At 45.8% G+C, this 21,526-nt stretch overlaps 9 non-coding genes across 9 annotated transcripts; all 9 read right to left on the bottom strand.

The window, feature by feature from the left end:
- Positions 1–1,216: 1,216 nt before the first annotated feature.
- Positions 1,217–1,407, bottom strand: LOC130300798 (U2 spliceosomal RNA). Its single transcript, XR_008851619.1, has one exon. It is a non-coding gene; the product is annotated as a U2 spliceosomal RNA (small nuclear RNA).
- A 2,085-nt stretch (positions 1,408–3,492) lies between these two features.
- LOC130300797 (U2 spliceosomal RNA) lies at positions 3,493–3,683 on the bottom strand. The gene has a single exon (XR_008851618.1). It is a non-coding gene; the product is annotated as a U2 spliceosomal RNA (small nuclear RNA).
- A 2,086-nt stretch (positions 3,684–5,769) lies between these two features.
- On the bottom strand, positions 5,770–5,960 carry LOC130300796 (U2 spliceosomal RNA). Its single transcript, XR_008851617.1, has one exon. It is a non-coding gene; the product is annotated as a U2 spliceosomal RNA (small nuclear RNA).
- A 2,081-nt stretch (positions 5,961–8,041) lies between these two features.
- Positions 8,042–8,232, bottom strand: LOC130300794 (U2 spliceosomal RNA). Its single transcript, XR_008851615.1, has one exon. It is a non-coding gene; the product is annotated as a U2 spliceosomal RNA (small nuclear RNA).
- A 2,084-nt stretch (positions 8,233–10,316) lies between these two features.
- Positions 10,317–10,507, bottom strand: LOC130300793 (U2 spliceosomal RNA). The gene has a single exon (XR_008851614.1). It is a non-coding gene; the product is annotated as a U2 spliceosomal RNA (small nuclear RNA).
- Positions 10,508–12,596: 2,089 nt separating this feature from the next.
- Positions 12,597–12,787, bottom strand: LOC130300792 (U2 spliceosomal RNA). Its single transcript, XR_008851613.1, has one exon. It is a non-coding gene; the product is annotated as a U2 spliceosomal RNA (small nuclear RNA).
- Positions 12,788–14,878: 2,091 nt separating this feature from the next.
- On the bottom strand, positions 14,879–15,069 carry LOC130300791 (U2 spliceosomal RNA). The gene has a single exon (XR_008851612.1). It is a non-coding gene; the product is annotated as a U2 spliceosomal RNA (small nuclear RNA).
- Positions 15,070–17,162: 2,093 nt separating this feature from the next.
- Positions 17,163–17,353, bottom strand: LOC130300790 (U2 spliceosomal RNA). The gene has a single exon (XR_008851611.1). It is a non-coding gene; the product is annotated as a U2 spliceosomal RNA (small nuclear RNA).
- A 2,089-nt stretch (positions 17,354–19,442) lies between these two features.
- Positions 19,443–19,633, bottom strand: LOC130300789 (U2 spliceosomal RNA). Its single transcript, XR_008851610.1, has one exon. It is a non-coding gene; the product is annotated as a U2 spliceosomal RNA (small nuclear RNA).
- Between the last annotated feature and the right edge of the window lie 1,893 nt (positions 19,634–21,526).

Raw genomic sequence — 21,526 nt, 5'->3', positions numbered from 1 at the left:
GTGTGCGCGTATATATATATATATATATATATATATATATATATTTCTCCGCCGAAATCACTTTTAAACCCATTTCCACCTTTTTTTCCCTTCTCTTCCTCTTACTTTTTTTTCACGTTTTTTTACGTTTTTCTCCTTTTCGCCTCTTTTCTGGGCGTATTATTCTTCTTTTTCTTCTTTTTTTTCGTCTAATGCATACCCCATCAGTGCAGCAATGCTTATTCAATACCGCCAGCAGATGGAGACACTGGGGGATAATTTTCTAAGGATTTATACTGATTTTTCCTGTCTGAATTTGTCGCACAGAAAGTTGCAGGCCAAATATGTGTGACATTTCTGCGACTTTAGCTTCTAGAGCATTTTTACAACATTATACATAGGTGCTGAATACATAAAAAGCGACTGTTCAGCGACAGACAAGTCGCATCGGCTGAAAGTAGGCCAGAATGTCAGTCCATGTTGGAGCAGGTTTAGATACAGTCTAAAGCATAGATCTCAAAGTCTGTGCACAGAATTTAGCAAGGGCCTCGCACCTTCTGATGCATCAGGTAGGTGCACTATAGCATAGCCTAACCCTCTGTACTTTGGTCTATATTGATGCGGGACATAGACAGCCAGCTGATGACCAATCCATTAGTGCAATGGATGGCTGGAAGCATTTGTCTTTGCCTTTGCAATACCACAGAAGCAATGCATGGTCAATGTACAGCAATGACACACCTGTGTGAACAGCCAGGAGACCCCCCCATGTTATGTTACATAGTTACATAGTTAGTACGGTCGAAAAAAGACATATGTCCATCAAGTTCAACCAGGGAATTAAGGGGTAGGGGTGTGGCGCGATATTGGGGAAGGGATGAGATTTTATATTTCTTCATAAGCATTAATCTTATTTTGTCAATTAGGAACATTCAGCACCCACCCGCTATCAAGGCAGCTGCCTATCATGTCATGCCCTACCTGCACAGGTGTGCTGGCTACTCAAATGATCCAATTAAGGAGGCCATTTAGTCAGCAGCAGCAGAAGTCCTGTGCCTGGACGCTCCAACAGCGGCCAGACACAAGCAGAAGCAGCAGAAGCAGCAGCAGCACCACCTTTTGTTTTTTGGCTGCAGCAGCAGCAGCAGCAGCAGCAAGGCCCACAGGGCTGGCTAGCTGGCTAGCCAGCAAGCAGGTAGCAATGAAAGTAGGAATCTTTCTTTTTAACCCTGTAAGGGGGTGGTGCACTGTACCCGAAGATACTGCCATATCGGGTCAATGCATAGGGCGACGGAAGCAAGCTTCGAAATCGGCCCCCGTTCTCAAAAATCCATTTAATATATGGTCCCCAGATAGGGGACGTATCAGATATTAAACTGATAAGAACAGATACTACACTTGATCTTAGCCAAAAGGCCGAGAAGCGATAACCGTGAAAGGGGCGGGCCCAACAAGGTCCCCTTCATGGGCACTATCACTGCTTGCTGTCAGGGAGGCTGCCAGACAATTTTCCATGCACACTCTGGGCTGGGGGGCAGTCAACCACCAGTACACACAGCAGAACCTAAACCCATACCATTATTGCTAAGCAGCAAGACAGGGGCCCATTGCACTCCCACGGGGCCTTTTTAAATGCAATCCATAACCCGGATTTGCCAGGAACCCTTCTTACTCCTCCTACTTGCATGTGACACTGGGCTTAGGATCTGCATAGGAAACACACACACAAGCACACACCTACCTTTGTTGCCTGCAGATGCCTCCTTGGCTGTCCCCAAACGGTATCAAACCAACACCCACGGGAAGCTGTAAGCATAGAGGACATGCCTGCACCCCATTGGACTTACCTGTGTGGGTTAAATCCGGGTTATTTGACAACCTATGGCGGTGATGGTTCTGCTCAGGCAGAGCAGTGCTGATGCTCCTCATAAAGCTGTCGCTGCTGTGAAGGTTCTAGGTGACATCACAATCCCTATGGTTACATACACGACAAAGCTGGGTTGTTGTTGTTTACACTCTGCAAGGCCTGTGGAAGTGAGTGACATCATAGCACTGTAGTTCTGAGGGTTCTAGATGGATGCAACAATCTCCTGTTGCTTCTATGAAGGCCGTAATAGACGACATCACCAAACAGCTCCATAGTCACATACACAGCAAAGGAGAGATGTTGTTTACACCTAGTGATGTCAGTGGTATTGAGTGACATCACAGCACAGTGCTAAGGCTCCTGGGCCTGGACACAGCAGCGGCTGCAATATCTCAACGGAGAATACGTTTATATATATGTGTGTGTGTGCGCGTATATATATATATATATATATATATATATATATATATATATATATATTTCTCCGCCGAAATCACTTTTAAACCCATTTCCACCTTTTTTTCCCTTCTCTTCCTCTTACTTTTTTTTCACGTTTTTTTACGTTTTTCTCCTTTTCGCCTCTTTTCTGGGCGTATTATTCTTCTTTTTCTTCTTTTTTTTCGTCTAATGCATACCCCATCAGTGCAGCAATGCTTATTCAATACCGCCAGCAGATGGAGACACTGGGGGATAATTTTCTAAGGATTTATACTGATTTTTCCTGTCTGAATTTGTCGCACAGAAAGTTGCAGGCCAAATATGTGTGACATTTCTGCGACTTTAGCTTCTAGAGCATTTTTACAACATTATACATAGGTGCTGAATACATAAAAAGCGACTGTTCAGCGACAGACAAGTCGCATCGGCTGAAAGTAGGCCAGAATGTCAGTCCATGTTGGAGCAGGTTTAGATACAGTCTAAAGCATAGATCTCAAAGTCTGTGCACAGAATTTAGCAAGGGCCTCGCACCTTCTGATGCATCAGGTAGGTGCACTATAGCATAGCCTAACCCTCTGTACTTTGGTCTATATTGATGCGGGACATAGACAGCCAGCTGATGACCAATCCATTAGTGCAATGGATGGCTGGAAGCATTTGTCTTTGCCTTTGCAATACCACAGAAGCAATGCATGGTCAATGTACAGCAATGACACACCTGTGTGAACAGCCAGGAGACCCCCCCATGTTATGTTACATAGTTACATAGTTAGTACAGTCGAAAAAAGACATATGTCCATCAAGTTCAACCAGGGAATTAAGGGGTAGGGGTGTGGCGCGATATTGGGGAAGGGATGAGATTTTATATTTCTTCATAAGCATTAATCTTATTTTGTCAATTAGGAACATTCAGCACCCACCCGCTATCAAGGCAGCTGCCTATCATGTCATGCCCTACCTGCACAGGTGTGCTGGCTACTCAAATGATCCAATTAAGGAGGCCATTTAGTCAGCAGCAGCAGAAGTCCTGTGCCTGGACGCTCCAACAGCGGCCAGACACAAGCAGAAGCAGCAGAAGCAGCAGCAGCACCACCTTTTGTTTTTTGGCTGCAGCAGCAGCAGCAGCAAGGCCCACAGGGCTGGCTAGCTGGCTAGCCAGCAAGCAGGTAGCAATGAAAGTAGGAATCTTTCTTTTTAACCCTGTAAGGGGGTGGTGCACTGTACCCGAAGATACTGCCATATCGGGTCAATGCATAGGGCGACGGAAGCAAGCTTCGAAATCGGCCCCCGTTCTCAAAAATCCATTTAATATATGGTCCCCAGATAGGGGACGTATCAGATATTAAACTGATAAGAACAGATACTACACTTGATCTTAGCCAAAAGGCCGAGAAGCGATAACCGTGAAAGGGGCGGGCCCAACAAGGTCCCCTTCATGGGCACTATCACTGCTTGCTGTCAGGGAGGCTGCCAGACAATTTTCCATGCACACTCTGGGCTGGGGGGCAGTCAACCACCAGTACACACAGCAGAACCTAAACCCATACCATTATTGCTAAGCAGCAAGACAGGGGCCCATTGCACTCCCACGGGGCCTTTTTAAATGCAATCCATAACCCGGATTTGCCAGGAACCCTTCTTACTCCTCCTACTTGCATGTGACACTGGGCTTAGGATCTGCATAGGAAACACACACACAAGCACACACCTACCTTTGTTGCCTGCAGATGCCTCCTTGGCTGTCCCCAAACGGTATCAAACCAACACCCACGGGAAGCTGTAAGCATAGAGGACATGCCTGCACCCCATTGGACTTACCTGTGTGGGTTAAATCCGGGTTATTTGACAACCTATGGCGGTGATGGTTCTGCTCAGGCAGAGCAGTGCTGATGCTCCTCATAAAGCTGTCGCTGCTGTGAAGGTTCTAGGTGACATCACAATCCCTATGGTTACATACACGACAAAGCTGGGTTGTTGTTGTTTACACTCTGCAAGGCCTGTGGAAGTGAGTGACATCATAGCACTGTAGTTCTGAGGGTTCTAGATGGATGCAACAATCTCCTGTTGCTTCTATGAAGGCCATAATAGACGACATCACCAAACAGCTCCATAGTCACATACACAGCAAAGGAGAGATGTTGTTTACACCTAGTGATGTCAGTGGTATTGAGTGACATCACAGCACAGTGCTAAGGCTCCTGGGCCTGGACACAGCAGCGGCTGCAATATCTCAACGGAGAATACGTTTATATATATGTGTGTGTGTGCGCGTATATATATATATATATATATATATATATATATATATATATATATTTCTCCGCCGAAATCACTTTTAAACCCATTTCCACCTTTTTTTCCCTTCTCTTCCTCTTACTTTTTTTTCACGTTTTTTTACGTTTTTCTCCTTTTCGCCTCTTTTCTGGGCGTATTATTCTTCTTTTTCTTCTTTTTTTTCGTCTAATGCATACCCCATCAGTGCAGCAATGCTTATTCAATACCGCCAGCAGATGGAGACACTGGGGGATAATTTTCTAAGGATTTATACTGATTTTTCCTGTCTGAATTTGTCGCACAGAAAGTTGCAGGCCAAATATGTGTGACATTTCTGCGACTTTAGCTTCTAGAGCATTTTTACAACATTATACATAGGTGCTGAATACATAAAAAGCGACTGTTCAGCGACAGACAAGTCGCATCGGCTGAAAGTAGGCCAGAATGTCAGTCCATGTTGGAGCAGGTTTAGATACAGTCTAAAGCATAGATCTCAAAGTCTGTGCACAGAATTTAGCAAGGGCCTCGCACCTTCTGATGCATCAGGTAGGTGCACTATAGCATAGCCTAACCCTCTGTACTTTGGTCTATATTGATGCGGGACATAGACAGCCAGCTGATGACCAATCCATTAGTGCAATGGATGGCTGGAAGCATTTGTCTTTGCCTTTGCAATACCACAGAAGCAATGCATGGTCAATGTACAGCAATGACACACCTGTGTGAACAGCCAGGAGACCCCCCCATGTTATGTTACATAGTTACATAGTTAGTACGGTCGAAAAAAGACATATGTCCATCAAGTTCAACCAGGGAATTAAGGGGTAGGGGTGTGGCGCGATATTGGGGAAGGGATGAGATTTTATATTTCTTCATAAGCATTAATCTTATTTTGTCAATTAGGAACATTCAGCACCCACCCGCTATCAAGGCAGCTGCCTATCATGTCATGCCCTACCTGCACAGGTGTGCTGGCTACTCAAATGATCCAATTAAGGAGGCCATTTAGTCAGCAGCAGCAGAAGTCCTGTGCCTGGACGCTCCAACAGCGGCCAGACACAAGCAGAAGCAGCAGAAGCAGCAGCAGCACCACCTTTTGTTTTTTGGCTGCAGCAGCAGCAGCAGCAGCAAGGCCCACAGGGCTGGCTAGCTGGCTAGCCAGCAAGCAGGTAGCAATGAAAGTAGGAATCTTTCTTTTTAACCCTGTAAGGGGGTGGTGCACTGTACCCGAAGATACTGCCATATCGGGTCAATGCATAGGGCGACGGAAGCAAGCTTCGAAATCGGCCCCCGTTCTCAAAAATCCATTTAATATATGGTCCCCAGATAGGGGACGTATCAGATATTAAACTGATAAGAACAGATACTACACTTGATCTTAGCCAAAAGGCCGAGAAGCGATAACCGTGAAAGGGGCGGGCCCAACAAGGTCCCCTTCATGGGCACTATCACTGCTTGCTGTCAGGGAGGCTGCCAGACAATTTTCCATGCACACTCTGGGCTGGGGGGCAGTCAACCACCAGTACACACAGCAGAACCTAAACCCATACCATTATTGCTAAGCAGCAAGACAGGGGCCCATTGCACTCCCACGGGGCCTTTTTAAATGCAATCCATAACCCGGATTTGCCAGGAACCCTTCTTACTCCTCCTACTTGCATGTGACACTGGGCTTAGGATCTGCATAGGAAACACACACACAAGCACACACCTACCTTTGTTGCCTGCAGATGCCTCCTTGGCTGTCCCCAAACGGTATCAAACCAACACCCACGGGAAGCTGTAAGCATAGAGGACATGCCTGCACCCCATTGGACTTACCTGTGTGGGTTAAATCCGGGTTATTTGACAACCTATGGCGGTGATGGTTCTGCTCAGGCAGAGCAGTGCTGATGCTCCTCATAAAGCTGTCGCTGCTGTGAAGGTTCTAGGTGACATCACAATCCCTATGGTTACATACACGACAAAGCTGGGTTGTTGTTGTTTACACTCTGCAAGGCCTGTGGAAGTGAGTGACATCATAGCACTGTAGTTCTGAGGGTTCTAGATGGATGCAACAATCTCCTGTTGCTTCTATGAAGGCCATAATAGACGACATCACCAAACAGCTCCATAGTCACATACACAGCAAAGGAGAGATGTTGTTTACACCTAGTGATGTCAGTGGTATTGAGTGACATCACAGCACAGTGCTAAGGCTCCTGGGCCTGGACACAGCAGCGGCTGCAATATCTCAACGGAGAATACGTTTATATATATGTGTGTGTGTGCGCGTATATATATATATATATATATATATATATATATATATATATTTCTCCGCCGAAATCACTTTTAAACCCATTTCCACCTTTTTTTCCCTTCTCTTCCTCTTACTTTTTTTTCACGTTTTTTTACGTTTTTCTCCTTTTCGCCTCTTTTCTGGGCGTATTATTCTTCTTTTTCTTCTTTTTTTTCGTCTAATGCATACCCCATCAGTGCAGCAATGCTTATTCAATACCGCCAGCAGATGGAGACACTGGGGGATAATTTTCTAAGGATTTATACTGATTTTTCCTGTCTGAATTTGTCGCACAGAAAGTTGCAGGCCAAATATGTGTGACATTTCTGCGACTTTAGCTTCTAGAGCATTTTTACAACATTATACATAGGTGCTGAATACATAAAAAGCGACTGTTCAGCGACAGACAAGTCGCATCGGCTGAAAGTAGGCCAGAATGTCAGTCCATGTTGGAGCAGGTTTAGATACAGTCTAAAGCATAGATCTCAAAGTCTGTGCACAGAATTTAGCAAGGGCCTCGCACCTTCTGATGCATCAGGTAGGTGCACTATAGCATAGCCTAACCCTCTGTACTTTGGTCTATATTGATGCGGGACATAGACAGCCAGCTGATGACCAATCCATTAGTGCAATGGATGGCTGGAAGCATTTGTCTTTGCCTTTGCAATACCACAGAAGCAATGCATGGTCAATGTACAGCAATGACACACCTGTGTGAACAGCCAGGAGACCCCCCCATGTTATGTTACATAGTTACATAGTACGGTCGAAAAAAGACATATGTCCATCAAGTTCAACCAGGGAATTAAGGGGTAGGGGTGTGGCGCGATATTGGGGAAGGGATGAGATTTTATATTTCTTCATAAGCATTAATCTTATTTTGTCAATTAGGAACATTCAGCACCCACCCGCTATCAAGGCAGCTGCCTATCATGTCATGCCCTACCTGCACAGGTGTGCTGGCTACTCAAATGATCCAATTAAGGAGGCCATTTAGTCAGCAGCAGCAGAAGTCCTGTGCCTGGACGCTCCAACAGCGGCCAGACACAAGCAGAAGCAGCAGAAGCAGCAGCAGCACCACCTTTTGTTTTTTGGCTGCAGCAGCAGCAGCAGCAGCAGCAAGGCCCACAGGGCTGGCTAGCTGGCTAGCCAGCAAGCAGGTAGCAATGAAAGTAGGAATCTTTCTTTTTAACCCTGTAAGGGGGTGGTGCACTGTACCCGAAGATACTGCCATATCGGGTCAATGCATAGGGCGACGGAAGCAAGCTTCGAAATCGGCCCCCGTTCTCAAAAATCCATTTAATATATGGTCCCCAGATAGGGGACGTATCAGATATTAAACTGATAAGAACAGATACTACACTTGATCTTAGCCAAAAGGCCGAGAAGCGATAACCGTGAAAGGGGCGGGCCCAACAAGGTCCCCTTCATGGGCACTATCACTGCTTGCTGTCAGGGAGGCTGCCAGACAATTTTCCATGCACACTCTGGGCTGGGGGGCAGTCAACCACCAGTACACACAGCAGAACCTAAACCCATACCATTATTGCTAAGCAGCAAGACAGGGGCCCATTGCACTCCCACGGGGCCTTTTTAAATGCAATCCATAACCCGGATTTGCCAGGAACCCTTCTTACTCCTCCTACTTGCATGTGACACTGGGCTTAGGATCTGCATAGGAAACACACACACAAGCACACACCTACCTTTGTTGCCTGCAGATGCCTCCTTGGCTGTCCCCAAACGGTATCAAACCAACACCCACGGGAAGCTGTAAGCATAGAGGACATGCCTGCACCCCATTGGACTTACCTGTGTGGGTTAAATCCGGGTTATTTGACAACCTATGGCGGTGATGGTTCTGCTCAGGCAGAGCAGTGCTGATGCTCCTCATAAAGCTGTCGCTGCTGTGAAGGTTCTAGGTGACATCACAATCCCTATGGTTACATACACGACAAAGCTGGGTTGTTGTTGTTTACACTCTGCAAGGCCTGTGGAAGTGAGTGACATCATAGCACTGTAGTTCTGAGGGTTCTAGATGGATGCAACAATCTCCTGTTGCTTCTATGAAGGCCATAATAGACGACATCACCAAACAGCTCCATAGTCACATACACAGCAAAGGAGAGATGTTGTTTACACCTAGTGATGTCAGTGGTATTGAGTGACATCACAGCACAGTGCTAAGGCTCCTGGGCCTGGACACAGCAGCGGCTGCAATATCTCAACGGAGAATACGTTTATATATATGTGTGTGTGTGCGCGTATATATATATATATATATATATATATATATATATATATATATTTCTCCGCCGAAATCACTTTTAAACCCATTTCCACCTTTTTTTCCCTTCTCTTCCTCTTACTTTTTTTTCACGTTTTTTTACGTTTTTCTCCTTTTCGCCTCTTTTCTGGGCGTATTATTCTTCTTTTTCTTCTTTTTTTTCGTCTAATGCATACCCCATCAGTGCAGCAATGCTTATTCAATACCGCCAGCAGATGGAGACACTGGGGGATAATTTTCTAAGGATTTATACTGATTTTTCCTGTCTGAATTTGTCGCACAGAAAGTTGCAGGCCAAATATGTGTGACATTTCTGCGACTTTAGCTTCTAGAGCATTTTTACAACATTATACATAGGTGCTGAATACATAAAAAGCGACTGTTCAGCGACAGACAAGTCGCATCGGCTGAAAGTAGGCCAGAATGTCAGTCCATGTTGGAGCAGGTTTAGATACAGTCTAAAGCATAGATCTCAAAGTCTGTGCACAGAATTTAGCAAGGGCCTCGCACCTTCTGATGCATCAGGTAGGTGCACTATAGCATAGCCTAACCCTCTGTACTTTGGTCTATATTGATGCGGGACATAGACAGCCAGCTGATGACCAATCCATTAGTGCAATGGATGGCTGGAAGCATTTGTCTTTGCCTTTGCAATACCACAGAAGCAATGCATGGTCAATGTACAGCAATGACACACCTGTGTGAACAGCCAGGAGACCCCCCCCATGTTATGTTACATAGTTACATAGTTAGTACGGTCGAAAAAAGACATATGTCCATCAAGTTCAACCAGGGAATTAAGGGGTAGGGGTGTGGCGCGATATTGGGGAAGGGATGAGATTTTATATTTCTTCATAAGCATTAATCTTATTTTGTCAATTAGGAACATTCAGCACCCACCCGCTATCAAGGCAGCTGCCTATCATGTCATGCCCTACCTGCACAGGTGTGCTGGCTACTCAAATGATCCAATTAAGGAGGCCATTTAGTCAGCAGCAGCAGAAGTCCTGTGCCTGGACGCTCCAACAGCGGCCAGACACAAGCAGAAGCAGCAGAAGCAGCAGCAGCACCACCTTTTGTTTTTGGCTGCAGCAGCAGCAGCAGCAGCAAGGCCCACAGGGCTGGCTAGCTGGCTAGCCAGCAAGCAGGTAGCAATGAAAGTAGGAATCTTTCTTTTTAACCCTGTAAGGGGGTGGTGCACTGTACCCGAAGATACTGCCATATCGGGTCAATGCATAGGGCGACGGAAGCAAGCTTCGAAATCGGCCCCCGTTCTCAAAAATCCATTTAATATATGGTCCCCAGATAGGGGACGTATCAGATATTAAACTGATAAGAACAGATACTACACTTGATCTTAGCCAAAAGGCCGAGAAGCGATAACCGTGAAAGGGGCGGGCCCAACAAGGTCCCCTTCATGGGCACTATCACTGCTTGCTGTCAGGGAGGCTGCCAGACAATTTTCCATGCACACTCTGGGCTGGGGGGCAGTCAACCACCAGTACACACAGCAGAACCTAAACCCATACCATTATTGCTAAGCAGCAAGACAGGGGCCCATTGCACTCCCACGGGGCCTTTTTAAATGCAATCCATAACCCGGATTTGCCAGGAACCCTTCTTACTCCTCCTACTTGCATGTGACACTGGGCTTAGGATCTGCATAGGAAACACACACACAAGCACACACCTACCTTTGTTGCCTGCAGATGCCTCCTTGGCTGTCCCCAAACGGTATCAAACCAACACCCACGGGAAGCTGTAAGCATAGAGGACATGCCTGCACCCCATTGGACTTACCTGTGTGGGTTAAATCCGGGTTATTTGACAACCTATGGCGGTGATGGTTCTGCTCAGGCAGAGCAGTGCTGATGCTCCTCATAAAGCTGTCGCTGCTGTGAAGGTTCTAGGTGACATCACAATCCCTATGGTTACATACACGACAAAGCTGGGTTGTTGTTGTTTACACTCTGCAAGGCCTGTGGAAGTGAGTGACATCATAGCACTGTAGTTCTGAGGGTTCTAGATGGATGCAACAATCTCCTGTTGCTTCTATGAAGGCCATAATAGACGACATCACCAAACAGCTCCATAGTCACATACACAGCAAAGGAGAGATGTTGTTTACACCTAGTGATGTCAGTGGTATTGAGTGACATCACAGCACAGTGCTAAGGCTCCTGGGCCTGGACACAGCAGCGGCTGCAATATCTCAACGGAGAATACGTTTATATATATGTGTGTGTGTGCGCGTATATATATATATATATATATATATATATATATATATATATATATTTCTCCGCCGAAATCACTTTTAAACCCATTTCCACCTTTTTTTCCCTTCTCTTCCTCTTACTTTTTTTTCACGTTTTTTTACGTTTTTCTCCTTTTCGCCTCTTTTCTGGGCGTATTATTCTTCTTTTTCTTCTTTTTTTTCGTCTAATGCATACCCCATCAGTGCAGCAATGCTTATTCAATACCGCCAGCAGATGGAGACACTGGGGGATAATTTTCTAAGGATTTATACTGATTTTTCCTGTCTGAATTTGTCGCACAGAAAGTTGCAGGCCAAATATGTGTGACATTTCTGCGACTTTAGCTTCTAGAGCATTTTTACAACATTATACATAGGTGCTGAATACATAAAAAGCGACTGTTCAGCGACAGACAAGTCGCATCGGCTGAAAGTAGGCCAGAATGTCAGTCCATGTTGGAGCAGGTTTAGATACAGTCTAAAGCATAGATCTCAAAGTCTGTGCACAGAATTTAGCAAGGGCCTCGCACCTTCTGATGCATCAGGTAGGTGCACTATAGCATAGCCTAACCCTCTGTACTTTGGTCTATATTGATGCGGGACATAGACAGCCAGCTGATGACCAATCCATTAGTGCAATGGATGGCTGGAAGCATTTGTCTTTGCCTTTGCAATACCACAGAAGCAATGCATGGTCAATGTACAGCAATGACACACCTGTGTGAACAGCCAGGAGACCCCCCCATGTTATGTTACATAGTTACATAGTTAGTACGGTCGAAAAAAGACATATGTCCATCAAGTTCAACCAGGGAATTAAGGGGTAGGGGTGTGGCGCGATATTGGGGAAGGGATGAGATTTTATATTTCTTCATAAGCATTAATCTTATTTTGTCAATTAGGAACATTCAGCACCCACCCGCTATCAAGGCAGCTGCCTATCATGTCATGCCCTACCTGCACAGGTGTGCTGGCTACTCAAATGATCCAATTAAGGAGGCCATTTAGTCAGCAGCAGCAGAAGTCCTGTGCCTGGACGCTCCAACAGCGGCCAGACACAAGCAGAAGCAGCAGAAGCAGCAGCAGCACCACCTTTTGTTTTTTGGCTGCAGCAGCAGCAGCAGCAGCAGCAAGGCCCACAGGGCTGGCTAGCTGGCTAGCCAGCAAGCAGGTAGCAATGAAAGTAGGAATCTTTCTTTTTAACCCTGTAAGGGGGTGGTGCACTGTACCCGAAGATACTGCCATATCGGGTCAATGCATAGGGCGACGGAAGCAAGCTTCGAAATCGGCCCCCGTTCTCAAAAATCCATTTAATATATGGTCCCCAGATAGGGGACGTATCAGATATTAAACTGATAAGAACAGATACTACACTTGATCTTAGCCAAAAGGCCGAGAAGCGATAACCGTGAAAGGGGCGGGCCCAACAAGGTCCCCTTCATGGGCACTATCACTGCTTGCTGTCAGGGAGGCTGCCAGACAATTTTCCATGCACACTCTGGGCTGGGGGGCAGTCAACCACCAGTACACACAGCAGAACCTAAACCCATACCATTATTGCTAAGCAGCAAGACAGGGGCCCATTGCACTCCCACGGGGCCTTTTTAAATGCAATCCATAACCCGGATTTGCCAGGAACCCTTCTTACTCCTCCTACTTGCATGTGACACTGGGCTTAGGATCTGCATAGGAAACACACACACAAGCACACACCTACCTTTGTTGCCTGCAGATGCCTCCTTGGCTGTCCCCAAACGGTATCAAACCAACACCCACGGGAAGCTGTAAGCATAGAGGACATGCCTGCACCCCATTGGACTTACCTGTGTGGGTTAAATCCGGGTTATTTGACAACCTATGGCGGTGATGGTTCTGCTCAGGCAGAGCAGTGCTGATGCTCCTCATAAAGCTGTCGCTGCTGTGAAGGTTCTAGGTGACATCACAATCCCTATGGTTACATACACGACAAAGCTGGGTTGTTGTTGTTTACACTCTGCAAGGCCTGTGGAAGTGAGTGACATCATAGCACTGTAGTTCTGAGGGTTCTAGATGGATGCAACAATCTCCTGTTGCTTCTATGAAGGCCATAATAGACGACATCACCAAACAGCTCCATAGTCACATACACAGCAAAGGAGAGATGTTGTTTACACCTAGTGATGTCAGTGGTATTGAGTGACATCACAGCACAGTGCTAAGGCTCCTGGGCCTGGACACAGCAGCGGCTGCAATATCTCAACGGAGAATACGTTTATATATATGTGTGTGTGTGCGCGTATATATATATATATATATATATATATATATATATATATATATATATTTCTCCGCCGAAATCACTTTTAAACCCATTTCCACCTTTTTTTCCCTTCTCTTCCTCTTACTTTTTTTTCAAGTTTTTTTACGTTTTTCTCCTTTTCGCCTCTTTTCTGGGCGTATTATTCTTCTTTTTCTTCTTTTTTTTTGTCTAATGCATACCCCATCAGTGCAGCAATGCTTATTCAATACCGCCAGCAGATGGAGACACTGGGGGATAATTTTCTAAGGATTTATACTGATTTTTCCTGTCTGAATTTGTCGCACAGAAAGTTGCAGGCCAAATATGTGTGACATTTCTGCGACTTTAGCTTCTAGAGCATTTTTACAACATTATACATAGGTGCTGAATACATAAAAAGCGACTGTTCAGCGACAGACAAGTCGCATCGGCTGAAAGTAGGCCAGAATGTCAGTCCATGTTGGAGCAGGTTTAGATACAGTCTAAAGCATAGATCTCAAAGTCTGTGCACAGAATTTAGCAAGGGCCTCGCACCTTCTGATGCATCAGGTAGGTGCACTATAGCATAGCCTAACCCTCTGTACTTTGGTCTATATTGATGCGGGACATAGACAGCCAGCTGATGACCAATCCATTAGTGCAATGGATGGCTGGAAGCATTTGTCTTTGCCTTTGCAATACCACAGAAGCAATGCATGGTCAATGTACAGCAATGACACACCTGTGTGAACAGCCAGGAGACCCCCCCATGTTATGTTACATAGTTACATAGTTAGTACGGTCGAAAAAAGACATATGTCCATCAAGTTCAACCAGGGAATTAAGGGGTAGGGGTGTGGCGCGATATTGGGGAAGGGATGAGATTTTATATTTCTTCATAAGCATTAATCTTATTTTGTCAATTAGGAACATTCAGCACCCACCCGCTATCAAGGCAGCTGCCTATCATGTCATGCCCTACCTGCACAGGTGTGCTGGCTACTCAAATGATCCAATTAAGGAGGCCATTTAGTCAGCAGCAGCAGAAGTCCTGTGCCTGGACGCTCCAACAGCGGCCAGACACAAGCAGAAGCAGCAGAAGCAGCAGCAGCACCACCTTTTGTTTTTTGGCTGCAGCAGCAGCAGCAGCAGCAGCAAGGCCCACAGGGCTGGCTAGCTGGCTAGCCAGCAAGCAGGTAGCAATGAAAGTAGGAATCTTTCTTTTTAACCCTGTAAGGGGGTGGTGCACTGTACCCGAAGATACTGCCATATCGGGTCAATGCATAGGGCGACGGAAGCAAGCTTCGAAATCGGCCCCCGTTCTCAAAAATCCATTTAATATATGGTCCCCAGATAGGGGACGTATCAGATATTAAACTGATAAGAACAGATACTACACTTGATCTTAGCCAAAAGGCCGAGAAGCGATAACCGTGAAAGGGGCGGGCCCAACAAGGTCCCCTTCATGGGCACTATCACTGCTTGCTGTCAGGGAGGCTGCCAGACAATTTTCCATGCACACTCTGGGCTGGGGGGCAGTCAACCACCAGTACACACAGCAGAACCTAAACCCATACCATTATTGCTAAGCAGCAAGACAGGGGCCCATTGCACTCCCACGGGGCCTTTTTAAATGCAATCCATAACCCGGATTTGCCAGGAACCCTTCTTACTCCTCCTACTTGCATGTGACACTGGGCTTAGGATCTGCATAGGAAACACACACACAAGCACACACCTACCTTTGTTGCCTGCAGATGCCTCCTTGGCTGTCCCCAAACGGTATCAAACCAACACCCACGGGAAGCTGTAAGCATAGAGGACATGCCTGCACCCCATTGGACTTACCTGTGTGGGTTAAATCCGGGTTATTTGACAACCTATGGCGGTGATGGTTCTGCTCAGGCAGAGCAGTGCTGATGCTCCTCATAAAGCTGTCGCTGCTGTGAAGGTTCTAGGTGACATCACAATCCCTATGGTTACATACACGACAAAGCTGGGTTGTTGTTGTTTACACTCTGCAAGGCCTGTGGAAGTGAGTGACATCATAGCACTGTAGTTCTGAGGGTTCTAGATGGATGCAACAATCTCCTGTTGCTTCTATGAAGGCCATAATAGACGACATCACCAAACAGCTCCATAGTCACATACACAGCAAAGGAGAGATGTTGTTTACACCTAGTGATGTCAGTGGTATTGAGTGACATCACAGCACAGTGCTAAGGCTCCTGGGCCTGGACACAGCAGCGGCTGCAATATCTCAACGGAGAATACGTTTATATATATGTGTGTGTGTGCGCGTATATATATATATATATATATATATATATATATATATATATATATATATTTCTCCGCCGAAATCACTTTTAAACCCATTTCCACCTTTTTTTCCCTTCTCTTCCTCTTACTTTTTTTTCACGTTTTTTTACGTTTTTCTCCTTTTCGCCTCTTTTCTGGGCGTATTATTCTTCTTTTTCTTCTTTTTTTTCGTCTAATGCATACCCCATCAGTGCAGCAATGCTTATTCAATACCGCCAGCAGATGGAGACACTGGGGGATAATTTTCTAAGGATTTATACTGATTTTTCCTGTCTGAATTTGTCGCACAGAAAGTTGCAGGCCAAATATGTGTGACATTTCTGCGACTTTAGCTTCTAGAGCATTTTTACAACATTATACATAGGTGCTGAATACATAAAAAGCGACTGTTCAGCGACAGACAAGTCGCATCGGCTGAAAGTAGGCCAGAATGTCAGTCCATGTTGGAGCAGGTTTAGATACAGTCTAAAGCATAGATCTCAAAGTCTGTGCACAGAATTTAGCAAGGGCCTCGCACCTTCTGATGCATCAGGTAGGTGCACTATAGCATAGCCTAACCCTCTGTACTTTGGTCTATATTGATGCGGGACATAGACAGCCAGCTGATGACCAATCCATTAGTGCAATGGATGGCTGGAAGCATTTGTCTTTGCCTTTGCAATACCACAGAAGCAATGCATGGTCAATGTACAGCAATGACACACCTGTGTGAACAGCCAGGAGACCCCCCCATGTTATTTTACATAGTTACATAGTTAGTACGGTCGAAAAAAGACATATGTCCATCAAGTTCAACCAGGGAATTAAGGGGTAGGGGTGTGGCGCGATATTGGGGAAGGGATGAGATTTTATATTTCTTCATAAGCATTAATCTTATTTTGTCAATTAGGAACATTCAGCACCCACCCGCTATCAAGGCAGCTGCCTATCATGTCATGCCCTACCTGCACAGGTGTGCTGGCTACTCAAATGATCCAATTAAGGAGGCCATTTAGTCAGCAGCAGCAGAAGTCCTGTGCCTGGACGCTCCAACAGCGGCCAGACACAAGCAGAAGCAGCAGAAGCAGCAGCAGCACCACCTTTTGTTTTTTGGCTGCAGCAGCAGCAGCAGCAGCAGCAAGGCCCACAGGGCTGGCTAGCTGGCTAGCCAGCAAGCAGGTAGCAATGAAAGTAGGAATCTTTCTTTTTAACCCTGTAAGGGGGTGGTGCACTGTACCCGAAGATACTGCCATATCGGGTCAATGCATAGGGCGACGGAAGCAAGCTTCGAAATCGGCCCCCGTTCTCAAAAATCCATTTAATATATGGTCCCCAGATAGGGGACGTATCAGATATTAAACTGATAAGAACAGATACTACACTTGATCTTAGCCAAAAGGCCGAGAAGCGATAACCGTGAAAGGGGCGGGCCCAACAAGGTCCCCTTCATGGGCACTATCACTGCTTGCTGTCAGGGAGGCTGCCAGACAATTTTCCATGCACACTCTGGGCTGGGGGGCAGTCAACCACCAGTACACACAGCAGAACCTAAACCCATACCATTATTGCTAAGCAGCAAGACAGGGGCCCATTGCACTCCCACGGGGCCTTTTTAAATGCAATCCATAACCCGGATTTGCCAGGAACCCTTCTTACTCCTCCTACTTGCATGTGACACTGGGCTTAGGATCTGCATAGGAAACACACACACAAGCACACACCTACCTTTGTTGCCTGCAGATGCCTCCTTGGCTGTCCCCAAACGGTATCAAACCAACACCCACGGGAAGCTGTAAGCATAGAGGACATGCCTGCACCCCATTGGACTTACCTGTGTGGGTTAAATCCGGGTTATTTGACAACCTATGGCGGTGATGGTTCTGCTCAGGCAGAGCAGTGCTGATGCTCCTCATAAAGCTGTCGCTGCTGTGAAGGTTCTAGGTGACATCACAATCCCTATGGTTACATACACGACAAAGCTGGGTTGTTGTTGTTTACACTCTGCAAGGCCTGTGGAAGTGAGTGACATCATAGCACTGTAGTTCTGAGGGTTCTAGATGGATGCAACAATCTCCTGTTGCTTCTATGAAGGCCATAATAGACGACATCACCAAACAGCTCCATAGTCACATACACAGCAAAGGAGAGATGTTGTTTACACCTAGTGATGTCAGTGGTATTGAGTGACATCACAGCACAGTGCTAAGGCTCCTGGGCCTGGACACAGCAGCGGCTGCAATATCTCAACGGAGAATACGTTTATATATATGTGTGTGTGTGCGCGTATATATATATATATATATATATATATATATATATATATATATATTTCTCCGCCGAAATCACTTTTAAACCCATTTCCACCTTTTTTTCCCTTCTCTTCCTCTTACTTTTTTTTCACGTTTTTTTACGTTTTTCTCCTTTTCGCCTCTTTTCTGGGCGTATTATTCTTCTTTTTCTTCTTTTTTTTCGTCTAATGCATACCCCATCAGTGCAGCAATGCTTATTCAATACCGCCAGCAGATGGAGACACTGGGGGATAATTTTCTAAGGATTTATACTGATTTTTCCTGTCTGAATTTGTCGCACAGAAAGTTGCAGGCCAAATATGTGTGACATTTCTGCGACTTTAGCTTCTAGAGCATTTTTACAACATTATACATAGGTGCTGAATACATAAAAAGCGACTGTTCAGCGACAGACAAGTCGCATCGGCTGAAAGTAGGCCAGAATGTCAGTCCATGTTGGAGCAGGTTTAGATACAGTCTAAAGCATAGATCTCAAAGTCTGTGCACAGAATTTAGCAAGGGCCTCGCACCTTCTGATGCATCAGGTAGGTGCACTATAGCATAGCCTAACCCTCTGTACTTTGGTCTATATTGATGCGGGACATAGACAGCCAGCTGATGACCAATCCATTAGTGCAATGGATGGCTGGAAGCATTTGTCTTTGCCTTTGCAATACCACAGAAGCAATGCATGGTCAATGTACAGCAATGACACACCTGTGTGAACAGCCAGGAGACCCCCCCATGTTATGTTACATAGTTACATAGTTAGTACGGTCGAAAAAAGACATATGTCCATCAAGTTCAACCAGGGAATTAAGGGGTAGGGGTGTGGCGCGATATTGGGGAAGGGATGAGATTTTATATTTCTTCATAAGCATTAATCTTATTTTGTCAATTAGGAACATTCAGCACCCACCCGCTATCAAGGCAGCTGCCTATCATGTCATGCCCTACCTGCACAGGTGTGCTGGCTACTCAAATGATCCAATTAAGGAGGCCATTTAGTCAGCAGCAGCAGAAGTCCTGTGCCTGGACGCTCCAACAGCGGCCAGACACAAGCAGAAGCAGCAGAAGCAGCAGCAGCACCACCTTTTGTTTTTTGGCTGCAGCAGCAGCAGCAGCAGCAGCAAGGCCCACAGGGCTGGCTAGCTGGCTAGCCAGCAAGCAGGTAGCAATGAAAGTAGGAATCTTTCTTTTTAACCCTGTAAGGGGGTGGTGCACTGTACCCGAAGATACTGCCATATCGGGTCAATGCATAGGGCGACGGAAGCAAGCTTCGAAATCGGCCCCCGTTCTCAAAAATCCATTTAATATATGGTCCCCAGATAGGGGACGTATCAGATATTAAACTGATAAGAACAGATACTACACTTGATCTTAGCCAAAAGGCCGAGAAGCGATAACCGTGAAAGGGGCGGGCCCAACAAGGTCCCCTTCATGGGCACTATCACTGCTTGCTGTCAGGGAGGCTGCCAGACAATTTTCCATGCACACTCTGGGCTGGGGGGCAGTCAACCACCAGTACACACAGCAGAACCTAAACCCATACCATTATTGCTAAGCAGCAAGACAGGGGCCCATTGCACTCCCACGGGGCCTTTTTAAATGCAATCCATAACCCGGATTTGCCAGGAACCCTTCTTACTCCTCCTACTTGCATGTGACACTGGGCTTAGGATCTGCATAGGAAACACACACACAAGCACACACCTACCTTTGTTGCCTGCAGATGCCTCCTTGGCTGTCCCCAAACGGTATCAAACCAACACCCACGGGAAGCTGTAAGCATAGAGGACATGCCTGCACCCCATTGGACTTACCTGTGTGGGTTAAATCCGGGTTATTTGACAACCTATGGCGGTGATGGTTCTGCTCAGGCAGAGCAGTGCTGATGCTCCTCATAAAGCTGTCGCTGCTGTGAAGGTTCTAGGTGACATCACAATCCCTATGGTTACATACACGACAAAGCTGGGTTGTTGTTGTTTACACTCTGCAAGGCCTGTGGAAGTGAGTGACATCATAGCACTGTAGTTCTGAGGGTTCTAGATGGATGCAACAATCTCCTGTTGCTTCTATGAAGGCCATAATAGACGACATCACCAAACAGCTCCATAGTCACATACACAGCAAAGGAGAGATGTTGTTTACACCTAGTGATGTCAGTGGTATTGAGTGACATCACAGCACAGTGCTAAGGCTCCTGGGCCTGGACACAGCAGCGGCTGCAATATCTCAACGGAGAATACGTTTATATATATGTGTGTGTGTGCGCGTATATATATATATATATATATATATATATATATATATATATATTTCTCCGCCGAAATCACTTTTAAACCCATTTCCACCTTTTTTTCCCTTCTCTTCCTCTTACTTTTTTTTCACGTTTTTTTACGTTTTTCTCCTTTTCGCCTCTTTTCTGGGCGTATTATTCTTCTTTTTCTTCTTTTTTTTCGTCTAATGCATACCCCATCAGTGCAGCAATGCTTATTCAATACCGCCAGCAGATGGAGACACTGGGGGATAATTTTCTAAGGATTTATACTGATTTTTCCTGTCTGAATTTGTCGCACAGAAAGTTGCAGGCCAAATATGTGTGACATTTCTGCGACTTTAGCTTCTAGAGCATTTTTACAACATTATACATAGGTGCTGAATACATAAAAAGCGACTGTTCAGCGACAGACAAGTCGCATCGGCTGAAAGTAGGCCAGAATGTCAGTCCATGTTGGAGCAGGTTTAGATACAGTCTAAAGCATAGATCTCAAAGTCTGTGCACAGAATTTAGCAAGGGCCTCGCACCTTCTGATGCATCAGGTAGGTGCACTATAGCATAGCCTAACCCTCTGTACTTTGGTCTATATTGATGCGGGACATAGACAGCCAGCTGATGACCAATCCATTAGTGCAATGGATGGCTGGAAGCATTTGTCTTTGCCTTTGCAATACCACAGAAGCAATGCATGGTCAATGTACAGCAATGACACACCTGTGTGAACAGCCAGGAGACCCCCCCATGTTATGTTACATAGTTACATAGTTAGTACGGTCGAAAAAAGACATATGTCCATCAAGTTCAACCAGGGAATTAAGGGGTAGGGGTGTGGCGCGATATTGGGGAAGGGATGAGATTTTATATTTCTTCATAAGCATTAATCTTATTTTGTCAATTAGGAACATTCAGCACCCACCCGCTATCAAGGCAGCTGCCTATCATGTCATGCCCTACCTGCACAGGTGTGCTGGCTACTCAAATGATCCAATTAAGGAGGCCATTTAGTCAGCAGCAGC

This window comes from Hyla sarda, unplaced genomic scaffold, assembly GCF_029499605.1.
Source record: "Hyla sarda isolate aHylSar1 unplaced genomic scaffold, aHylSar1.hap1 scaffold_1099, whole genome shotgun sequence".
NCBI classification, from domain to species: domain Eukaryota; kingdom Metazoa; phylum Chordata; class Amphibia; order Anura; family Hylidae; genus Hyla; species Hyla sarda.
The sequence above is the reverse complement of the archived record's forward strand: the minus strand, read 5'-3'. Positions and strand labels throughout refer to the sequence as shown.